General features: G+C 48.8%; 1 long non-coding RNA gene across 1 annotated transcript in view; it reads right to left on the reverse strand.

Annotated features, from left to right (window-relative positions):
* Positions 1-21308, reverse strand: part of LOC110255792 (uncharacterized) — a 111073-nt gene that overhangs the window by 37607 nt on the left and 52158 nt on the right. Inside the window, exon 3 of the long non-coding RNA XR_014818940.1 lies at positions 1382-1477. This is a non-coding gene — a long non-coding RNA (uncharacterized LOC110255792). The remainder of the gene's footprint in view (positions 1-1381; positions 1478-21308) is intronic.

Raw genomic sequence — 21308 nt, forward strand, 5'->3', positions numbered from 1 at the left:
CACATTTGGGCGACAGTACTTGTGTGGGTTCAGGTCTGCAACATAACACACAGGAGGAAGGCCCGGGAACCAGCACGCGCGCCTGCTGCGGCCGGCCTGGCGCCCAAGGAGCCCCGTGCTTCCACCTGTCCCGGCGCAGGGACCTCGGGGAAAGCTGAGAAAGGGCGTGAGAAGACCCACGGATCCTCAGACATCCCTTTCAAGGTGGGCACGCTTCCATTACGTTGTTTTATTTGCATTCAAAAGAAGCTCGGCAAGGGTTTTCTGCTGACTAGGAAGAACTGAAAACCAGCTCTAAGCGTGACTCCCCCGTCCCGGCACAACCGCACTTCCTCTCCCGCCCAGAAGCAGAAGCAAGAAAACACACACGGGGGGCACGTGAGACAGAAAAGCCACTTCTTCCTCAAGCGTTTAGGCCACGTCAATAGTCACGTGAGCTCAGATGTGGGAGAAGCTGAGGTGCCGATGCTATGCTTGTGCCCCCTTCACTGGGGAGCGGGGTTCTCATCCCGCCCCCGACCAGAGAATCTGGTTCCCCAGCATTTCCATGAAGGAGCCTTGCCCCGGTTATCTGACCACAGGCTCTGCCATCCCCTTGAGTGGTAAACAGACAATTGACAGTTCGTGTCAGCGGCACTCAACAGAGGAACCAACCAAAATGGTGGAGGAGAAATATCTTCCGGGGAATTTCATCTGGGAAAGAACCACCCACGGAGAAAAAAAAACTTTCCAACAAATGGTGCTGGAACTGGACCCAAAATTGAATCCAGACACTGCCTTCAGATCTTTCACAAAAATGAACTCAACATAGATCATAAGCCTAAACATAAAATGCAAAATTATAAAATTTCTAGATGATAACATAGGAGAAAATCAAGGTGACCTTGGGTTTGGTGATGATTTTTAATTTTATATTCTTCTAATTTTTTGGCCAGAAGTTCCTGGCCAGGGATTGAATCCAAGCCACAGCCATGACGACACCGGGTTCCTTAACCGCTAGGGCACCAGGGAGTTTCTGGTGATGACTTTTTAGATACAACACCAAAAGCGCAATACTCAAGGAAAAAATAACAACTTGGATGTCAATCAAACTAAAAACCTGTTCTCTGCAAGGTACAGCCTTAAGTGAACGAAAAGACAAGCACGCAATTTTTTGCAAAACAAAAACATCAGGTAAAGGACTAGTGTCCAAAATATACAAAGAACTCTTAAAACTCAGCCCTAAGAAGGCAAGCAGCCCAGCTTAGGAACATGGGCAAAAGAGCCGAACATACACCCACCAACAAAGATACATGGATGGCAAATAAGCATATGAAGTTCCTTCAACGCCACATGACGTCAGGGAATTGAAAATGTGAACCACCACGACACAGGCGCTCACCTTCTAGAAGGGCTGCAGTCCAGAGCACAGACGCCGCCAAATGCTGGAGAGGATGCGGGCAACAGGGACGCGCTGCTCCAGGGGTGATGACAGCCTCTAAGGGGAAAGAACGGACACATGTATATGTACGACTGACTGCTTCGCTGTCCACCTGAAACTAGCACAAAAGTCAACTGTACCCCACGAAAAATTAAAAAAAGACGAAACACAACAGGAACTCTCACTCACTGCTAACGTAGCAAAATGCTACAGGCACTTTGGAAGACAGCTTAGCCGGTTTTCAGAAAACTAAACCCATCCCTGCCACACAATCCAGCCGTTACCCCCCTGGGGATTAATGCCAATGAGCTGAAAACATCTGCCCCCAAGAAAACCTGCACATGAATGTTTACAGCAGTTCTACCCCAAATTACCCAAACTGGGAAGCAACCAAGATGTGTTTCAGCAGGTGAACCAACTTCAATAAATGGTGGTCGATCCACTCAACGGAACAGTGTTTAGTGCTTAAAGAAAGCCGGCAAGCCATGAACAGGCACGGATGGGCGAACGCGTGCCACGGCACAGAATTTCTTTTTGAGGTGATGAAGTATCCTAAACACAGACGATGGTTGCACCATTCTGTGAAAATACTCAAACCCACTGGATCACAGACTATAAAAAGGTTTTAACCCGCTGAGCCACAACGGGAACGCTCCGTGACTTATGTGTGGAACGAATGAATAAATCCAAGGTCATGAGTAAGCACCTCTTGTTGGGTCCTGTGTAGATTTTGTCCTAATTCCCACGTGCAAGCTCAGTCCAAGGGAAGCCGAAGAAGGAGATCGCTTAACCCCAAAGACATTAACGCCTCTAAACCTGGGAGAGCAAGAAAGGCAGGCACTTTGTGCTTTTCCCAACACTCACAGCAGATCTGAATGTGAACTGGACACGAGATAATTCAAATGAATGGCTGTTAACTTTTTAAATGTAAGAAAATATCTATTAAGTTTTGATTGTACAAACCAAAATACTATCATTGCTTCCAGAAATCATTCAGCAAAAGAGAAAGAAAAAGAACACGTGGGAGCTCCCACTGTGGCTCAGCAGTCAGGAACCTGACTAGCATCCATGAGGATACAGGTTTGATCCCTGGCCTCGCTCAGTGGGTTGGGGATCTGGCTTTGCCGTCAGCTGTGGTGTAGGTCACAGATGAGGCTTGGATCCCGTGTTGCTGTTGCTGTGGCTTAGGCCAGCAGCTGTAGTTCTGATTCGTCCTCTAGCCTGGGAACCTCCATATGCCTTGGGTGTGGCCCTAAAAAGCAAAAAAATAAATAAAATAAAATCACATGAGCAAACTTGTATTAACTGTTGGTTCTGGGTGATGCAATTGTTGGTCCTTTCTTTTTTTTTTTTTTTTTTTTTTTTTTGGCTGCACCTACAACATACAAAAGTTCCCAGAGCAGGGATCAAACCTGAGCCACAGCAGTGACAATACCAGGTCCTTGACCTGCTGAGCCAACAGAGAACGAACACCTCTTTACTTTTCTTTTTTTTAATTTATTTATTTATTTATTTTTGTCTTTTTGCTATTTCTTTGGGCCGCTCCTGCGGCATATGGAGGTTCCCAGGCTAGGGATCGAATCGGAGCTGTAGCCACCAGCCTACGCCAGAGCCACAGCAACGCGGGATCCGAGCCGCGTCTGCAACCTACACCACAGCTCACGGCAATGCCAGATCATTAACCCACTGAGCAAGGGCAGGGACCGAACCCGCAACCTCATGGTTCCTAGTCGGATTCGTTAACTACTGCGTCACGACGGGAACTCCCTCTTTACTTTTCTGAAATAAAAGAAGTGAGAAGTATAACGACCAAAAAACAAGACACTTCAAGTAACAGAACAGCTGGAAAACCTTGAGACGGCCCACATCTGGAATATTTGCTAATATATAATGCACCACTGTGGTGCGAGCCAGTTAGTCCTGGGCCTCTGCTGCCTGCAGTTGAACAGCATACTTCTGTGCCACCGTGGACAGACTACTGACTTCATATTTACCACACTGCTGTGATAAAGTAAAACCCTTTGTCATGGTTTTCAGAGCTGGCTAGCGTAGGCATCCTTACGATCAACAGAGCACACTCCTTCCAAAACCACAATGCTCCTCGAGTGCTTAACTGATTACTCTCTCCGTGTAGCTCATTCAGAGAGCAGTTACGCAGTTTATATATACAATAACGTACGCTGTGGGAAAAGGAGAAAACAGGCAACAAAATCTATACAGAGAAAAATGATCAGTTTAGGGAAGTAAAATAAATGTCTGTGTATAAAAATATTTCATTGGGTGTGGGTTTCAACTGAGAGGCGCTCCCTCACAGCCATAATCTATCTTCCAGGTAGCGGGATAATCGAAAAAAAAGAAACATCATTGTCTGTTCATTCAAGGAAAGTTAGGTCTTCTTTCTCGTTAGATATTTACAATTTAAAGTTACAGAGAGGAGTTCCCATTGTGGCTCAGTGGGTTAAGAACCTGACAAGTATCCATGAGGATGCTGGTTCCATCCCTGGCCTCGCTCAGTGGGTTAAGGATCTGGTGCCGCCACAAGCTGCAGTGTAGGTTGCAGATGGGGCTTGAAGCTGGCATTGCTGTGGCTGTGGTGCAGGCCGGCAGCCACAGCCCCCATTCAACCCCTAGCCTGGGAACCTCCATAGGCAGCAGGTAGGGTCCTAAAAATTTTAAAAACAATGTTACATAGAAAAAAATCACTAAAGAGGCTTCGCCACTAAAATTATATTGTAGTATAGCTAAAAGCACACTTTACTTCATGAAGTCAATATGTATGGTGCCCATGGATAAATCTGATTCCTCCAATACAAATGAAAAGTTTAGAAGCACTAACTCTATCTAGTGGTGAAAACCAGCTGCCTATCTCAGCTGGCCGAGCTTCGTCCCGAGATGCTCTTTGGCGTTTACATTCACTCTTAGGCAGGGCCGTGGGTGGCATGTGGCCCTTTAGTTTCCTAAACTCCATCCCCCGCTCCTGGTTCATGAAGGTTTAGGCATCCTCACTTAGAATTCCAGTGTGGGCATTTTCACACACCAGTACTCTCTTACCCACGTTTTAGGAAGATCAATGGTCGTTCTGGGATTTTGTTTTTATAAGAAACTACAGTAAATCAGAAATAAATGTATTTCACTTTGAGGTTATTTTTAGACTTACAGGAATGAGCGAACCCCAGGGAATTTAGTGCTGATAAAACAGAACTCCCAAACAACCCAGCTCTTGGCTTTTCCGGATGAAGAATATTAAAATAGAGGAAAATGGAAACAGTCAGGAGATAATCTCCGCGTTTGCCTCAGACACTCTGATCCTGCCCTTTTGTGAGTATAAAAATAATCTAACTAAATGACTGCCTTCAACTACTTGCTTTATTGCAAATCATAAAAGCAAATGAGGCATGGTTTGAAACCACACAGACCTGACCTGGAATGCTTGGGATTCTTCAGTCAGGTGGGGACAAAGGATTGATTTCTCCAGCCAAAGGATGCGGAGAGTAATCCTGTTTTCCCATTAGCGGCCATATATCTTTCTCATCCACTCTCACTTCTTACTCAACCATTTGAGCTCCCCTGTCACCAGGCTTGTAATGTGCGCCCTGCCCAGCCTTCAAAGCCACATTCAGGTTCGCAGATAAAAGGCTCGGTGCCCGTCGGAGCAGGGGCAGCCGTGGCCCCCCTCACGCAGTGATGACAGGAGCGCACGATAAACACCCTGACACAAAAAAGCTATTTTTTAGAGGAGGCCCCCACCCCATAAGCGACCCTGTGTCGCTCTCTCGTGAGTTAAAGGGTCTGTCCTCCCATCGAAGGCCCTGGAGTCCACGGACCGACTCCCCCGGGGGTTGCGGACACCCCTGGGCCGAACAGAGAACCTGCCAGGGCCTTGACCCCAGCTCGGCCAGGCCAAGAGCGGCGGCTGCATGGGCGCCGGAACAGGCAGCAGGAGGAGCCCACCTTGGGTCAGCCAAGGGGAAGGCAAACCGGGCACAGGCCCTTGCGCCCCATCAGAAAGGCGGGGCGGCTCCGTCCTGCCCGACCCTGGACAACGGGCAGATCTGGGCAGGAGCGCGGAAGACAGATGCTGCTTTCATCCGGCTCCCCCCCGCAGGGAGAGTTTACGTTAAACCCACTTAGCGGTCTGGAGCGCAGCCCGCGGATTACCTGCTCGGATGAATCAAGAGCATCACCTGCTCCCCTGACCGTGACCGGGGGCGGGCGGGGGCGGGGAGTTTCGTCTGAAGGGATCCGCAGCAGCCTCTGAAGCCTCCCAAAGACGTGTGCACGTTCCGGGCCCCAGGACGAGAAAGGACTCGTGAGAGTAAACAACGCAGCGCGGGGAGGGGCTGGTCCTGGGTTCCCAGCAATGCGATGCCCTTCGCCCGGAACGCTGGCCCCTCACCGCGGCCGGTCACCAGGGGACCACGAAGCCCGTTGCTGACCCGCTCGCCTCGCAAGCTCAGGAGCTGGGCGTCCAATGGAATTTTGAGATAAGCCTGCATCAGGTCAAGTGAAACAATCCCCTTTTGAAGGGAAACTAAAAGGCCCTGAAAGTCAGGCCTGGAAGACGCCTTTGGAGACAGGAATCTGAAATGTTAACACAGTTGAACGCGAATACCTAACATGATGGATTGACCAGACTCACGGCGAGGCTGAAGCTTTTTGTGTTCGGAAAACGCATTCTGGTTCCCAGAAGGAATCCTTCCCGCAGCCACCCCGAGTGAAGCGCCTTTATACGCCGCTCTGGGCTCCCACAGAGGGCAGGAGGCGGCTGCGCCAGACACCGCAGGCTATCAGGGATGTCACCTGCACCCCAGTCCCCACGCCCCAGGGCCAGACTCCGTACTGTCCTGTCGTTCAAGTTCCTACCTCCAAGACTGGACAGCGAATACCCTGAGGACCCACCACGCAGCTTTTTTTTTTTTTTTTTTTCAGGACCAAACAAGATAAATGCATGTGGAAGTGCTTTGGAGGGAAAAAAAATGTGGACTATTGTAATGAACTCATCCTTGGGTAAATTTTAGAGTCTGCCTCACAGACAGGCAACGTAGATTGAACCTGAAATTTTGTTCTCCACTCCTCTTCCGATTTTCATCTAACAGAGAAATCACTGGACTGTTTATTAGCTGTACAACAGGATAACAGATTCTTCAAGACTTTCTGCCCTGGATTCTAATCATGCGATAGGTCCTCTCTCAAACTGAAGCAATTTCTAATTGAGACCAAAAGCCAGTCCTTGACCAAGACGGGAGGCATTTAAATCATTTACGCGCAAAATTCAGGTCTCAGGAGATCCTGCTGTGGCTCAGCAGGTGTGAGGACCCAACGCTGTCTCCCTGAGGATGCAGGTTTAATCCCTGGCCTCGCTCAGTGGGTGAAGGACCCAGTGTTGCCGCAAGCTATGGTGTAGGTCATAGATGCGGCTCAGATCCAGCTGCAGGCCAGCAGCTGCAGCTCTGATCTGATCCCTAGATGCATATACAGCCATAAAAGTTTTTTAATTAAAAAATAAAATAAAATTCAGGTCTCAATTTCAAATTGACAAAGACGGATGGATTACTATTGCTTGCAAAATACGTGTTTTTCCCCTAGAGCTTGGTCAATGCTCTAATTCATGAAAACCGAATACATCTAAACATATACTTCTTTAAAAAGCAAATTCTTTGATATTTATTCACATTATAAAAGGTTTACTGATTTTTTTAGCAAAGTATCACAGCTTTGATCTTCCAGAAAGTATAGTTTTTAGCAGCTTTATTAGATATAAATTGTACCTGTCATAAAGCTCACTCATTTAAATGTACAACTTAATGGCATTAGTCTCTTCAGAAAACTGTGCAAGGGTCAGTGTCATCTAACCAGAGAAAATTTTCATTATCTCAAAACATAAGTGTATAGCCATTGGCATTGATTCTCCATTCTCTCGAACCCCAGCCCTAGGCAGCAATTAGTCTACTTTCTGTCTCTGAAGATTTGCCTCTTCTGGACACTGCATATTAATGAGTTCGTACATCACGTGGTCTTTGTGACTGGCTCCTCTCCCTCAGCTGGCTCTCCTAGAGGTTCACTCAAGTTCCAGCCTGTGTCACCACTCCGTCCCTTGTGTGAGCACATCATATTCCATCGCGTGGCCCTTCCAGGTTGTGTTTATCCAGCCCTCCGTGGTGGAAAGGTGCTCACTGGGGAAAATCAACTCAGAACCACAAGGAGATGACACAGCACAGTCACTGGATGGTTAGGTCAGAAACACGGACCTCAGCACGCGCTGGGACAAGCAGAAAAATCAGGAGCCTTCTGCTCTGCTCGTGGGAAGGTAAAGCTGTAAGACCATTTGGCGGCTCCTCGGGATTTCAAATCCTGAGCTTTCACGTGACCCCAGTTCCACCCCTGGAGTCACAAGAGAAACGGAGGCACAAGTACCTGCGTGTTGAGAGCAACGCCGGGCACCGTGGCCAAAACTGATTGTCCACGCTCTCTTCACAAACGCACTTCACATCTAAGAGCTGACATTTCTGAACCCTGTTTAACCTCTCGACCCTCTTATGGGAGCGACGCGGTTCAGGAGAAGCTCTGCAGGGGGCGGCGGGGGGGACTCTGAGCGCATCGCCGGTGCGCGTGCGTCTCCTTCTCCTCGTTGTTCCCCTTCTGAGTGTGGGTTCCTTCTAAGAAGCCTCCATCGGGCAGAATCTCTAGCAGGCGCTCCCACGTCCACAGTTAGGCAGGATATGGCTTGTTAAGGATGAACCACAGAAATGAGAAATTACGACTCTGTGGCTGATGGAGGACTCGGTCTTTGATACGTCACCTGTCGTCAAATCCTCATCTGCGAGCCTTCTCCCCTTGCTCCTGCGCCCGCCCAGGTCCCCAGGGCAGCAGCCTTGAGAGGCACATCGGCGTTCTCTCCTCGGCAGGTCACCTCTGCCTGTCCTCACCTGGCTCCTCTCAGCTGGGAGGCTCCAATCTCATGCGCAGGCCCTGAGCCAGGTCACGTGCTTTTTAAAGACGGTCATTTTAACGACCCTGCCTTCTTCCTATTTCTACCTTAGGGTCAGGGTGCTCAGGCTCGGGAAGAAAAGGGAGGGTCAACTGGGTAGAGATGTAAACAGATCTGTGCTGCTGGGGCGACTGGAAAAAGAAGTACAACAAAGAGCACACAAGAAAACGGTCTCAGAGTTCCCATCGTGGCGCAGTGGTTAACGAATCCGACTGGGAACCATGAGATTGCAGGTTCGATCCCTGGCCTTGCTCAGTGGGTTAAGGATCTGGCATTGCCGTGAGCTGTGGTGTAGGTGGCTCGGATCCCGAGTTGCTGTGGCTATGGTGTAGGCCGGCAGCTACAGCTCCGATTCGACCCCTAGCCTGGGAACCTCCATATGCCGCGGGAGCGGCCCAAGAAATGGCAAAAAGACCAAAAAAAAAGAAAGAAAGAAAGAAAACAGTCTCACTGTCCTTTTCATCTAAAGGCTAAGCACCTCCTGTCAGCTCAGTCGGTTCCACTGCTCTGACTTCCGGTGAAGCCCATCTTTTTACGGGGTTGTCTTAGGGGTGGGGTGTATATAACACCGGGGAAGCCCTCCTGGTTGGAGAGATCACACACCCCGCCTCCCTTGTACCCTGTTCGTGCCTGGACCACGCTGGGCACACAGCGTCTCCTCGACGAGTGGTTTAAAACTTAGCAACATAAAAGGAAAGAGAAGAGCTGAAGCTAGAGACAGGGACAGAGCCTACAGGTCTTCAGATTCAAAGGAGAGTCAAGCGGTGGGTCTGCGTTTCAGAGAGATTGCTCTGATCTCAGGTGCAGGTGACGGGGTCGGGCGATGGCCCCATGGAGGTGCCACTCACCTAGCTAGGCAGGAACTTATGTGGCTGGGTTTGGTGAAGAAGTTAAATTCGGTGCTTACAGAGGATTCTGCGCCTGGATGGTCATCCAGCGCCACGTGGGCAGGCAGCAGATTACACCAGCCTGGATTTCAGGTCGGGTAGGGCCTGGCCACACAGACCACGGAGGCACCAATATAAAGGTAGCAGTTTACACGTGAGGGCTGGATAACCTTCCGGAAAAAGGCAGAGGATGAGCAGGGATGCAGACAGAGCCCTCGCCGTAACCAGGACTGTCTCCCCGAAAATCTGTCATTAATGAGGGTCAGCGGTGCCCTGACGGGGCCTGAATCACGTCCTCCCAAAGGACGTGCCGAAGCCTGTCGCCAGTTTTTCAGGATCTGACTTAGGTGGACGCACTCAGTTAAGACGAGCTCTTACTGGAGGAGCAGGGCCGGGGAAGGAACTGCCACGAGAACGGCTGCGACCCGCCCAGGAGCGGCCCGGGGCCGGGACCGAGGCCGGGGTGCTGCCTGCAGAGGGGGCCCAGTCCGGCTCACGCCCTGACCTCGAGCGTCTCCAAGCGACAGTTCTGCTTTTCGGCCGAGCAGTTTGTGGTACCCGGTGACTGCAGCCTCCACAAACGGACACAACCCCAAGGAGAGGGCGTCTCTCTGCTCATTCCAAGCCCGCCTCTCGCCTGGCTGCTCCGACCCTCCTCCTGATGCTCGGAGGACAGGACAGGTAGGCACCCCAGTGGACGCGGGTCCCCCCCGCCCCCATCCCAAGCCCGAAAACTGAATTACATGGGCACACCTCGGCCAGTTCAGACAGGCTGGTCCTTCCTCCTGCTGGAGATACGCCAGGAAGTACCACGGCCCTGCAGCCTCCTCATTTTCAGATAAGACGGCTATGCGGACCCGCACAGCGAACTCCACCCAACATTCTGTGCTGGTCTATACGGGAAAAGAAGCTGAAAGAGAATGGACCTATGTACATGTATAACCGAGTGGCTTTGCTGCACAGCAGAAATTATCACAACACTGTAAATCCACTCTACTTCCATGAAACTTTTAAAAAATGAAAAAAAAAAAGAAAAAGAAAAGAAAAGAAAAAAAGATGCTTAGATGGCAACATTGTTTCCAGCTCCAGGTTCCTGAAAATGACCCGAGAGAAAACCACCGCAGAAAAGCGAGGGTGAGCCTGAACCCCCCGGCACTGCTTCTCACCACTAAACATCCTGAGCGCCATCTGAGCAAACGCAGAGGCCCCTCTGGCCGTCAGCAGATAAACCTTCCGGGTCTGCTTGCCAGATTTCCAGCCTTTCTCAAAGGCCCCTTCAAGACCAGTCTCTCGACTGCATCAAACATCACTTTCCCTTTACCTTACAGGTGCGTCCGTCAGGGTTTCAAACTTTACTATGATTGGCTGTTCGACCTGATAGCTTAGAAAAATCACACCTGTGAGACTCTAATTCACATCATTCTCCAGCATCATCTCTGGTGACTCTTGTCCTAAATTGTTTCAGTGATTTCGCCGCCACAAAGTCTGTCTGACTTTTTCGGTTTACTGTACATTCTAATCCTGTCTCGGCCATCAAGAGTCGATTATCCGTCTTTTGCCCTTGTGCCCTGCCCCCGCCCCGACGACGCTGCTCTAACGTGCAATTTTAAAGTCAATTTCTTTCATAAAACCAAAGAACCACCTAACAAAGCAAAGACTTTAATGCAACTGCAGTTTTAGAACGTGCACTCACCCTGGCAAGTCAAAACACAGCCTTGTACCAAACCCTCGGAGTCACTGCGGATCTTAAACACTGCTGCCTAAATGTTTCTGCAACTCTATCACATGCCAACCGGGGAAGAAAATGCTGTGACCTACCTTCCAAAGAGATGGCAACCACAAAGGTGGCCCAAGGAAGACGTCTGGGAGTAGCATTTCCCACTGTTGAGTTCTGGTTTTTTTTTACTCTCATAACTGGGAAATGCATAATTCATAAAAACAGTCATAACACTTTATGAAGTCAACTAATTATCATTTTAGACCTACTGATAATAGAAGAGAAAAAACCTATGTTCTTTCCAGTATGATCTGTGTAAGAATTTTAAATATTTTATTTTAAAACCTAAATAAGTACAATCTTTGTTCTTTCATCCAACAAGCACAATGCAGGTTCTTGAAGAAAATGAATTATTGTTCATTGATTCTCCAAAAGCCCAGCCAAGTGTAGAATGCTCTTTTCACTAAGCACTTTTATTGCTAAGGGAGTATTTTATAGGAGTTGCACAGTAAATAGAAGGGGCCCTTGAACAAATGGTTGACAAATAGTGGAGGGACACGTGGGCAAATCAGAGGTGCCAGGCTCCTGGATCGAGAGCCTTTCATCAGGGGAAATGTAATGAGATACTTCTCTCTCTGTGGATCAGGCTGTTTGGCCCATTCTCTAGAAAACGGAGTGTTACATCCCACAGCTAGTAGGTGCGGCGCTGGGACCATCCACCTCCAGTTTAAGAGGTCATCCCATTTCTCCTGATCAGAAAAGAAGCGTTAGCAAGCCGTCTACACAAATCCAAGAACAACTCCTCTTCCAAACAACCTGGGTTCGAATTCAGCAGCTTCCAGATGAACACGGCTCTACTCCGCCACTCCTGAAATTCCACTTTATTGCAGGTTGGGTTTCTTCCCAATTCTGAGTTGCAGGGAAATCTATCCTAAGGAAAACTCTCTCTCTCTCTCCCTGTCTCCCTCTCACACACACATGCACATAAGCCTTCTTAGCCACATTTAGGAAGCGGTAGACTCTTTGTTGACTTTGTATAAATCAATGGATATAACGCATACTTGAATGTGTCCCCAACTGCTGGAATGATAGATACATTGGTGGATTTATGGTGCCATCATGTGGTAATACAAAGATGACTCATTTTATTTTTACACCATTTTTAACTCATGAATATTTCAAATGTATTCGAAAGTACAAACCACACAAGTACCCAATATTATATTCACTTCAGATCCTTTAAAATAATTAGAAACTATTATCAGAAGTTATATTTACCAACAAACCAAGTCAATCCTCCTCCTTCCCCAGATTTCTGAGTATTTACTTTTGTTCCTTTTTACATATATTCGTAACGACAGTAAACTACTATTTTGTAATCTCAGGTGTACACACACACGCACACACACACACACGACACTGTTCTAAATACCCTCTCCTGCACTTTGGTTCTTTGGCTCGATGTCAGAGCTGTCAGAATTTCTGTTCTTGCTGGACTGTTGCTATTTCTGCTCCACCCCAGCTCGCTGGCTAATCCTTCACCCACGACACTGAAGGGATGCCACTTCCTGTGGGGTTCCTGATGGTAAAGGGTTGTTTCTACAACCTTACCATCATATGTGGTATTTGCTGTGGACTTTGGCAGATAGCATTTAGCAGGTTAAGAAGAGTCCATTCTGCTGCACATTGCTAAATTTTATCTTGAATAAAGACTCTTTTAAAAATGCTTTTTCCATATCTACTGAAACAGAATCTTACATGTTTCCTTTCTGAAAACGTTTATGCACTTGAAATAAAACGATATTTTCTTAACACTCGGTCCCAAAGAATAGTTAAGACATGACTGCCAACTTACCCGGAAAATAGAATTCTTGCTCCAAATACCTGTTAGGCTCCATTTATAATTTGAGATACATACTGTACTGGCCATGAAATGAGCCACTTTCATTCTGCCCACCACCACTGAACAAGTTGTATATGTGGGTTTCTGTTCACTTAACTCTTTACTTCTGTATAAAAATTACTGCAGAGGAAATGCCCTTGAACTGACCCTCCCGGCAGGTCCATGAACAAGGAAAAGGCTTCACATCCAGCCGCTGCTTCGGTTACACAAGTTCACCACCCAACTCCAGGCTCCTTAGGGCCAGTGCTTCAGTGCTTTCACCTTCCCACACAGTGTCACGCACGTGATAGGGGAAGCTGTTTGTGAAAAGAATACATACGCAGCCCCAGGAAGAATCTCACTTTTATCTCTGCACCCCGGCCTGACTTAGGCCCAACGAGGCATGAACACAGAGTTACTGCCACCAGAGAGACTGCTGAGACTCAGAAAGCACACAGCCTTACACCGGGGGAGGCCTACATTTGTGCTAGAACAGGGTAAGGAGACGCTTTAAACACGTGAAGGAATTTAACCTAGAACTGCAATGCTGGGAAGGAAGCGGACACTATCAAAATATTAACCATAAAATTTTGTAAAGACAAAAACAACTTCTCGAGGTGAAAGGTACCGTCTGTAACATTAAAAACACAACCATCAGCACATATTTTAAGTGCATGCTGGTGAAAAGTGGAATTAAGAGCTGAAAGACATAGGAAGAAATGAACCAGAATGTGTAACCTAGAGATAAAAGAGAAGGAAAATACGAAAAGGGCTCAAGACATATGAAGTGCAAAATAAGAAGGTCCAACATAAACTGTATAAGATCACTAACAGCAAAGAATTGAGAAATAAGTCTAAGGCTACATATTTATCTATATCTATACATATTAAGGGCCGCACCCACGGCACATGGAGGTTCCCAGGCTAGGGGCTGAACTGGAGCTACAGCTGCCAGACTACGTCACAGCCACAGCAACGTGGGATCCAAGCTGCGTCTGTGGTCTACACCACAGCTCACAGCAAAGCCAGATCCTTAACCCACTGAACAAGGCCAGGGATTGAACCCACAACCTCACAGTTCCTAGTTGGATTCATTTCCTCTGCACCATGACGGGAACACCTAAGGCACTATTTTTTAAAGTATCAACTAAAAATTTTCCAGACTAGATGAAATAAACTCTCAGCTTCAAAAACATGTTCCAAGCTAAATTAATGTTCCAAAATTCTCCCTTATGAACACATTGTAGCAGAACCACAGAATGTTCCCTACAGATGCCACCAAAATGGTGACCTAGGAGAACCCAGCCTTCATCCTCCCACAATGACCAATAATGAGACAGTTCTCTGTGAATAGAAAGAGTGCTAGGAGAGCCCTGGAGGCCACTTAAGCAATTCTAGAAACTGGAGTTCCTGTCATGGCTTAGCACTTAATGAACCTAGCTAGTATCCATGAGGACACAGGTTCGATCCCTGGCCTCACTCAGTGGGCTAAGGATTCAGCATTGCTGTGAGCTGTGGTGTAGGTTGTAGATGTGGCTCAGATCTGGCATTGCTGTGGCTGTGGTGTAGGCCAGCAGCTACAGCTCCAATTCAACTCCTAGGCTGAGAACCTCCATATGCCGCGAGTGCAACCCTAAAAAAAAAAAAAAAAAAAAAGGCAATAGATAAATACATAAAAATAAAAAAGAACTTCTGGAAACAGTGAAATAAAAAGCCTAAGGATAACTGTAGAGGAAGAGAAAGCAGGGGCTTCATGTTGCTGCCTCCTGCCACCCCCAGGCTGGCGCCGCTCAGGGTCAGGGGGGAGCCTCCCAGCTGGTCAGAGTGTACCTCTCCAGGAGACAAGGAGGGGTGAGTGACCAGCTTCCTTAGCTTCTAAGATGAGCACAGAGGTCCACTTCAGTTCCCTGCCACCCCAGACTGGCAAAGCTTATGTACAGAGACTGAGGAAGAAGAAGGAGAAGCAGGAGTTGCCGACAGCAGCCAGGTCACAGGAGGGATGGTGGACCACAGATGTGCTGTACAGATAAACTCACAAGATTTTGCCACTGATGGGTCATCTCAAGCCCCATGCATATTCCACTGCATTTGCCCCACAGTCTATTTGTGTATGCCAGCTGCCTGAGTCCCTGCCGGCTCCCACCACAGTTCAGAAACCACACCAGCGGCCAGCTCAGTGCTCAGCACTGCACAAGTATAAGACACCAACCTAGACACCCCCCATATGACCCCCACCATCATGTGCATGCTCGGGGCAGCCACTCCAGCTGTGCACCTGCACATCACAGATACGATACCCATCACTCGCCTCCAGTGCAGTGTGCATGCCCAGGAGGGAAGTCTGCAGCCACAGGAGAGGACAAAAGCCAAGGCCCCTGCAGCTACTAAGGAGCCCACAGTTGGCCCCAGCCCAAGCTGCCTGGCCGGCTCACACCACTATATGTGCATCTGCAACTGGCCCTGCCATTACACAGGCACCTGAAGCTGGCCCCCTCAGCTGAGTGTATGCACAGGTATACACCACCAGCTCTAGCCAAATCACTGGGTACCCTAGTTCTAAGATCCTGGACCTGGAGGCGATACTGAGATTCTAACATCCCTTGCAGCCACCTGGACTCCATACAGCACCCATTAAGGACCACACAGCTGTCGATGCTGTGAACCCTAACGGCCTGAGCTGAAGAGACCCCCTGGACTCAGTGCAACCACACACCCCTGTACTTGGTACCTGCACCACTAGTCCTAGGGTCACGGCACCCTCCAGCATGACCCCACCCACAGGTGAAAGTCTTCCCTTAGCAAAGTCTATAAATAGGCTCTGGAGCTGATGACTGCTTCCTTAATGCCCAGACACCCATGCAAGGCCACAAAGATCACCAAGAGTCAGGAAAACGTGACTTCACTAAAGGCGCACAATAAACCTCCAGTAACTGGCCCCAAAGGAATGGAATCCAGGAATCGCCCAACAAGGAACTCAAAATAATTTTAACACTATCAGGAAAACAACATAAGAACAAAATGAAAACTTCGACAAAGTGATAGACCAAGAAACACAATGAGAAGCATACGAAGAGTTCCACAGGGAGCTTCCACAGCAGACTTGACCACGCATGATAAAGAATCAGTGAGCAAGAGGACAGATTAGTTGAAATTAACCCAGTCAGAGGACCAAAATATAAAACAAATGTAAAGTGATGAAGAAAGCCTATGGGACTCATAAGACAGCATCAAGAGAAATAATGCATGCCTCATCGGAGTCCCTGAAGGAGAAGAGAGGGAGAAACGAGCAGAAAGCTTATTTAAAGAACTAATGACTGCGAACTTCCCAAACCTGGGGCCATCTGGGCATCCAAGTTCCTGAAGCTAATAGGCCCTAAAATTTCAATCTAAGAACCTACCACAGAGCACAGGAAAATCCACTCAACAGTCTGTAGGAACCCATGTGGGAAAAAAGAACGGATGTATTTACATGTGCGACTGATTGACTTTACTGAACACCTGAAGGTAATACAACATCTTGAGTCAACTATACTCCAATAAAATTAAATTTAAAAAGTAAAATAAAATAAAATTTCAATACAAAACAATCTTCCCCAAGACACACAATAATAAAACAGTCTGAAATCAAATACAAAGAGAATTTCTAAAGCAGCACAAGAAAAAATTTCTCTCATCCAAAGGACCCCTCATCAGACTATCGTAGGCTTCTCAACAGAGACGCTGCAGGCCAGGAGAAAATGGGACGGTCTGCTCACAGTGCTGAATGAAAGAAAATGTCCATCAAGAATACTGTACCCACGAAGTGCGTCCTTCAGAAAGGAAAGTGAGAGAAAGACTCCCTATCAAATAAAAGATGAGGGAATGCACCACCACTAAACCTGCCTGCAAGAAACGCTGAAAGGGTTCTTCAAGCTCAATCAAAATGATGCACATGAGTAACATAAAAATACATGAGCATATAAAACACAGTGTCCAAGGAGGCACATAACCAGATGCGGAACGCACCAAGCTCTAACACGGGAACGCGTTAACTATTTAAGCCTAAGTGTCTGCCAAAGGACGAACTGACAAAAAAAGATGTAAATCATACAACAGAGTATTATTCAGTCGTGAGAAAGAAGGAAATCGTGCTGTTTGTAACAACATGGACAAAATCTGGGGGCACTGTGCTGAATGAAATAAGATAGAGAAAGACAGATACTGTGAAATATGTGTGGGGGGTTTAAAAAGCAGACCTCAAAGAAACAGAGTGTAGACTGGTGGTTTCCAGGGAGGAAGGGTGGGGGAGATGGGGAGATGTTGGCCAAAGGGCACAAACTTCCAGCTGTAATACCAACAAATCTTGGCATCTAATATACAGCAAGGTGGAGTCCCCATGGTGGCTCAGTGGTTAACGAACCCAACTAGCATCCATGAGGACGCGGGTTTGATACCTGGCCTCACTCGGTGGCTTAAGGATCCAGTGTTGCTGTGAGCTATAGGGTAGGTCGCAGACGTGGCTCGGATCCCGTGTTGCTGTGGCTGTGGCGTAGGCCGGCAGCTGCAGCTCCGATTAGACCCCTAGCCTGGGAAGCTCCATGTGCCATGGGAGCGGCCCTAGAAAAGGCAAAGAGACAAGAAAATAATAATAGTAATAACAATAATATACAGCAAGGTGATTATAGCTAACATTACTATATTACATCCTTGAAAGTTAGTAAGTTAATAGACCTAAATGTTCCTACCACAAAAACTGGCAGCTATGTGATGTGATGGAGGTGTTAGCTAACACTGTGGGGTAGTCTTTCTGCAAGTACAGATCAGATCAACCCCCCCAATTAAACGCCAAAGTGTCTATAAAAGAATGGCAAAGAATTTACAAAACAGCAGAATAATACTTTCCAAGTACTGAAAGAAACTACTGGCAACCTTGAGACTTATATTCAGTTCCACTATCATTCAAGATCAAAAGAAGTAAAAATCCTTGAGAGAAACAAAATCTGAAAACATTTCCATGGATGCGTGACCACTAAAGAACCTGTGAAGGTTCTTCCAGGAAAAAGGGATTCGCACGCAGAGAGGATCTTGAATCTCACGACTGAGCGTGAACAGAGATTCTGGGAAGCGTGGGGGAAAATCTGAACACACAGACTTTCACCAACAGAAAAGAACACCCAGCAAAAGTGCACTTGCAAAGGGCCTGAACAGTCACCTCGCCAAGGGAAATCAACACCTACCTACTAAGCACAAAACAGGCTCCAGATCACGTCGTCAGGGAACGGCAGCGAAAACAGCGAGAGACCGTGACCCTCCTGGACCACCTACCCACGCTCTGGATGAAGCTGCAATGACCCAGCATCGTGGCGGCAGGAACATGGAAAGCAGGACTGAATCAGGCACCCGAGCTCTCTCTGTGACGTCAGTGTCCCTTCTTGCATCATTATTCACGCTCTCCATAAAACCACTGCCCCCAGGGGAGAAGGTTCCTGAGGCCGCGGGCAAATGGCATGACGGAACCTTGAGAAACTGTCGCAGCAACTCCCTTCCTCAGTGACCAGAGACGAAGGGCGTGACTTGAGTCTCTGGGGTGGATATTCAGCAACAGATGAGAGGCTTGGGGTGGGATATTTAGTATAACTTACTGGGCCAGTTATGGGATGACTCGTGGGTGTACTTTTTAATTTCAGCTTCCTCTGCAAGGATGTCTTCCATTGCTAAGAGGTGTGCGTGAAGCTGAATCTGAGTATCTGTGAAGTACTGACAGGCGGAGAGAAACCTGGACAGAGTTAGTGGCTGGTTTTCTCCAGGTACTCTGTCCACTGCACTCAGCAAGAATCTGCCGAGTCCATGACTGGTGTAAAATATTCTCTTAGGAATTGTGGGAGCTGACAGACGGATGGATGAAGACAGATCGATGGGTGGGTGGGTAGGTAAATAGACAGATAGATGAAATAAGATAGAGACAAATTTCCATCTTTGATCAGCTTATAATCTGGAAAAACAGTGCCTAGAAAGGTCATGCAACACAGAAGAAGCTATAGATGTTCCCTTCCCAGGGGTTCTGCCTCTAATGGCAAAGTCTTTGGCATTTGCCTTAAATAACGCAAGGATATATGTGTGTGTGTATAATATTATTTTCACTTTTATGGCTGCACCTGTGGCATATGGAAATTCCTGGGCTAGGGGTTGAATCAGAGCTGCTGCTGCCGGCCTGCGCCACAGCCACAGCAATGCAGGATCTGAGCCATGTGACCTGCACCACAGCTCAGGACAATACTGGATCCTTAACCCACTGAGCGAGGCCAGGGATGGAACCCACCCTCATGGATATGACCTGGGTTCCTCACCACTGAGCCACAGCAGGAACTCCTATGTAATATTGTATTTTACGAGACAGAAGAGCGTGACGGTCAAAGTCGCCAACTCTCGAGGCAGACGTCCGGGTTTCACAATTTGCCGCCACAATGTATCATCTGCAGGCAGATTCAAGTGTTGGAGGGTTAAGCAGTAAAGCTCTTACCAGGAGTTCAGCAAGGCATGCACTGCCTGGCACACAAGTGCTCCATCAGCGCCAGCCTCACCCCACATGTTTTCTATCTTTATTTTCACAGACGTTCAAGATGTTACCATATGAAGAAACTGGGCCGTCCACCCTAAGGCAGCGTCTTCAGGACAGACGACTACAGTGACTGACGCTTAGATTCGGCAAGACTGTTCTCCACGCTCCATAAACAGAAGCATCCTGCGAACGGGACGCGGACTCTGTCAGCCCCAGGCCTTCGGGGCGCCGTGCCCTAACAGCTCTGCCATGCAGAGGGGCCCGTGACCTTGCAGAGGTGACAGAAATCTCAGCTCTCTTTCCTGTCTGGCCAGAGCCACACGCCGTGACCTAGGAGCCAGGATGGGAAGCCAAGTCCGAACCAAACAAGAAAGCGAGCGGATCTCCTGAGACGTCACTCACCAGTAGGTGACACTGTTTAACAGGACATCATGGCCGCTGCTCCAGGTTCTGAGGACAAACTGGATTTCACGGAATCTAAGATGCCACAGATTGTAAAATACATGTTAGTTTAAGCTTCATTAAGAAAACTAAGCAGGCATCCAATGAAAGTGGTTTAACTTCAACTGTAAGATGCATCCTGACTTTGGGATGTTAGAATTTGGAAAAACACATTAGCAATGACTTTACTGTCAGTGCAGAGAATGTACTCAGAGAAAAGTGCCCGTGACCTTGCAGACCCCGGGGTCATGGCTGCAAAGAGGTCATGGTCTCGAGTGACCCGGCGCCCGTCAGGAACCTGCCCCGCACAAGCCGGACGGCCCTGCGCTCCAGGCACGGCTCTGGGCGCAGGACACGTCCAGGTGGAAAGACCTGCGCTCGCAGGGGGCTCACCTTCTACTGGAGCAAACAGCGCGTGAAAAGAGAACTTGGGGCACCTGCTCTGAGGAAGACACGTGGCAGTGAACAGGGCCGGGCTGGGGGGACGCTGTCCGTAGAGACAGGGGAAGGGCGTCTCCGAAGGTGGCCTGAGGGACGGCAGGCAGACATCCAGGGAGGGGGCTGAGGCCCTGGCCAAGGTCACCGGCCCCAGGACAAATGAGCCTGAGCGGAGGGTTAGGTCTGAGCGCGGAGAGGGAGGAAACGCTAAGAGACCAGGTCAACGCGGCCGCGGGTCAGGCAGGAACCCGCTTTCCCCGCCCAGGCCCCCAGGCCCAGAGCCCGGGCTGCTGGTCCGTTTGGTTCCGGCCGGTGGCCAAGTCCATGGAGATGAGCTGGCCACCCCCTTGCTCTGCCGTGAGGATGACAACCACCAAAGCAGGGGCGGGGAGCCGGTCACGGAGGAAAAGCTACCCGCTTCGGCGGATGAGTGGGGTTGTGGCGTGGGGGTCGCGGCCAGGATGCAAGCCCGGCCCCCGGTCCCGGCGCGGGACCTGTGCCCTGTGTGAGCCGTGGTCCTGCTGCCATTGGGGAGACCCTCGGTTGGGCCTGCAGATTCTGAGCCTCCTGCGGGCACCTTTGTTTTAAAAAGCTACTTAAAAGCCGGTCAAGAATGCAGGCCAGGCATCTCCGAGAACTTACATGCTGAACACGCTTTTCAAGAAATAACAAAATATCAGCCCGGTTATTTCAAAAAGTCTCCTTATGAGGAAACTGTCTTTGGATCTAACGTGGTGCCTGCGACGTCCCAAAGGTCAGGCAGGGCCAGGCCCCGAGGCCACTGCCGTCGCCTCCCATGTTGGTGGGGATCCCGTCCTTCAGAAATCGGGGACACCCTCTGCCCCTTCCGCCAGCAGCATGTGCTCGGCTCACAGTCTGTCACGGAGTTTAGCGGAGCTTCCTTGGAAACCCAGGCTCCTCCATCCACATGTGAGCCCACGCTTCATGCTGCCCGCGCGGCTTCTGTGCCTTTCCTCCCAAGCTGGGCCTCGACCAC

The sequence above is a fragment of the Sus scrofa genome, chromosome 11 (genome assembly GCF_054392235.1).
Source record: "Sus scrofa isolate SSC_HxYL_T2T_F1_AM1 chromosome 11, Sscrofa_HxYL_maternal_Yorkshire_Landrace_v2.0, whole genome shotgun sequence".
Classification (NCBI taxonomy): Eukaryota; Metazoa; Chordata; class Mammalia; order Artiodactyla; family Suidae; genus Sus; species Sus scrofa.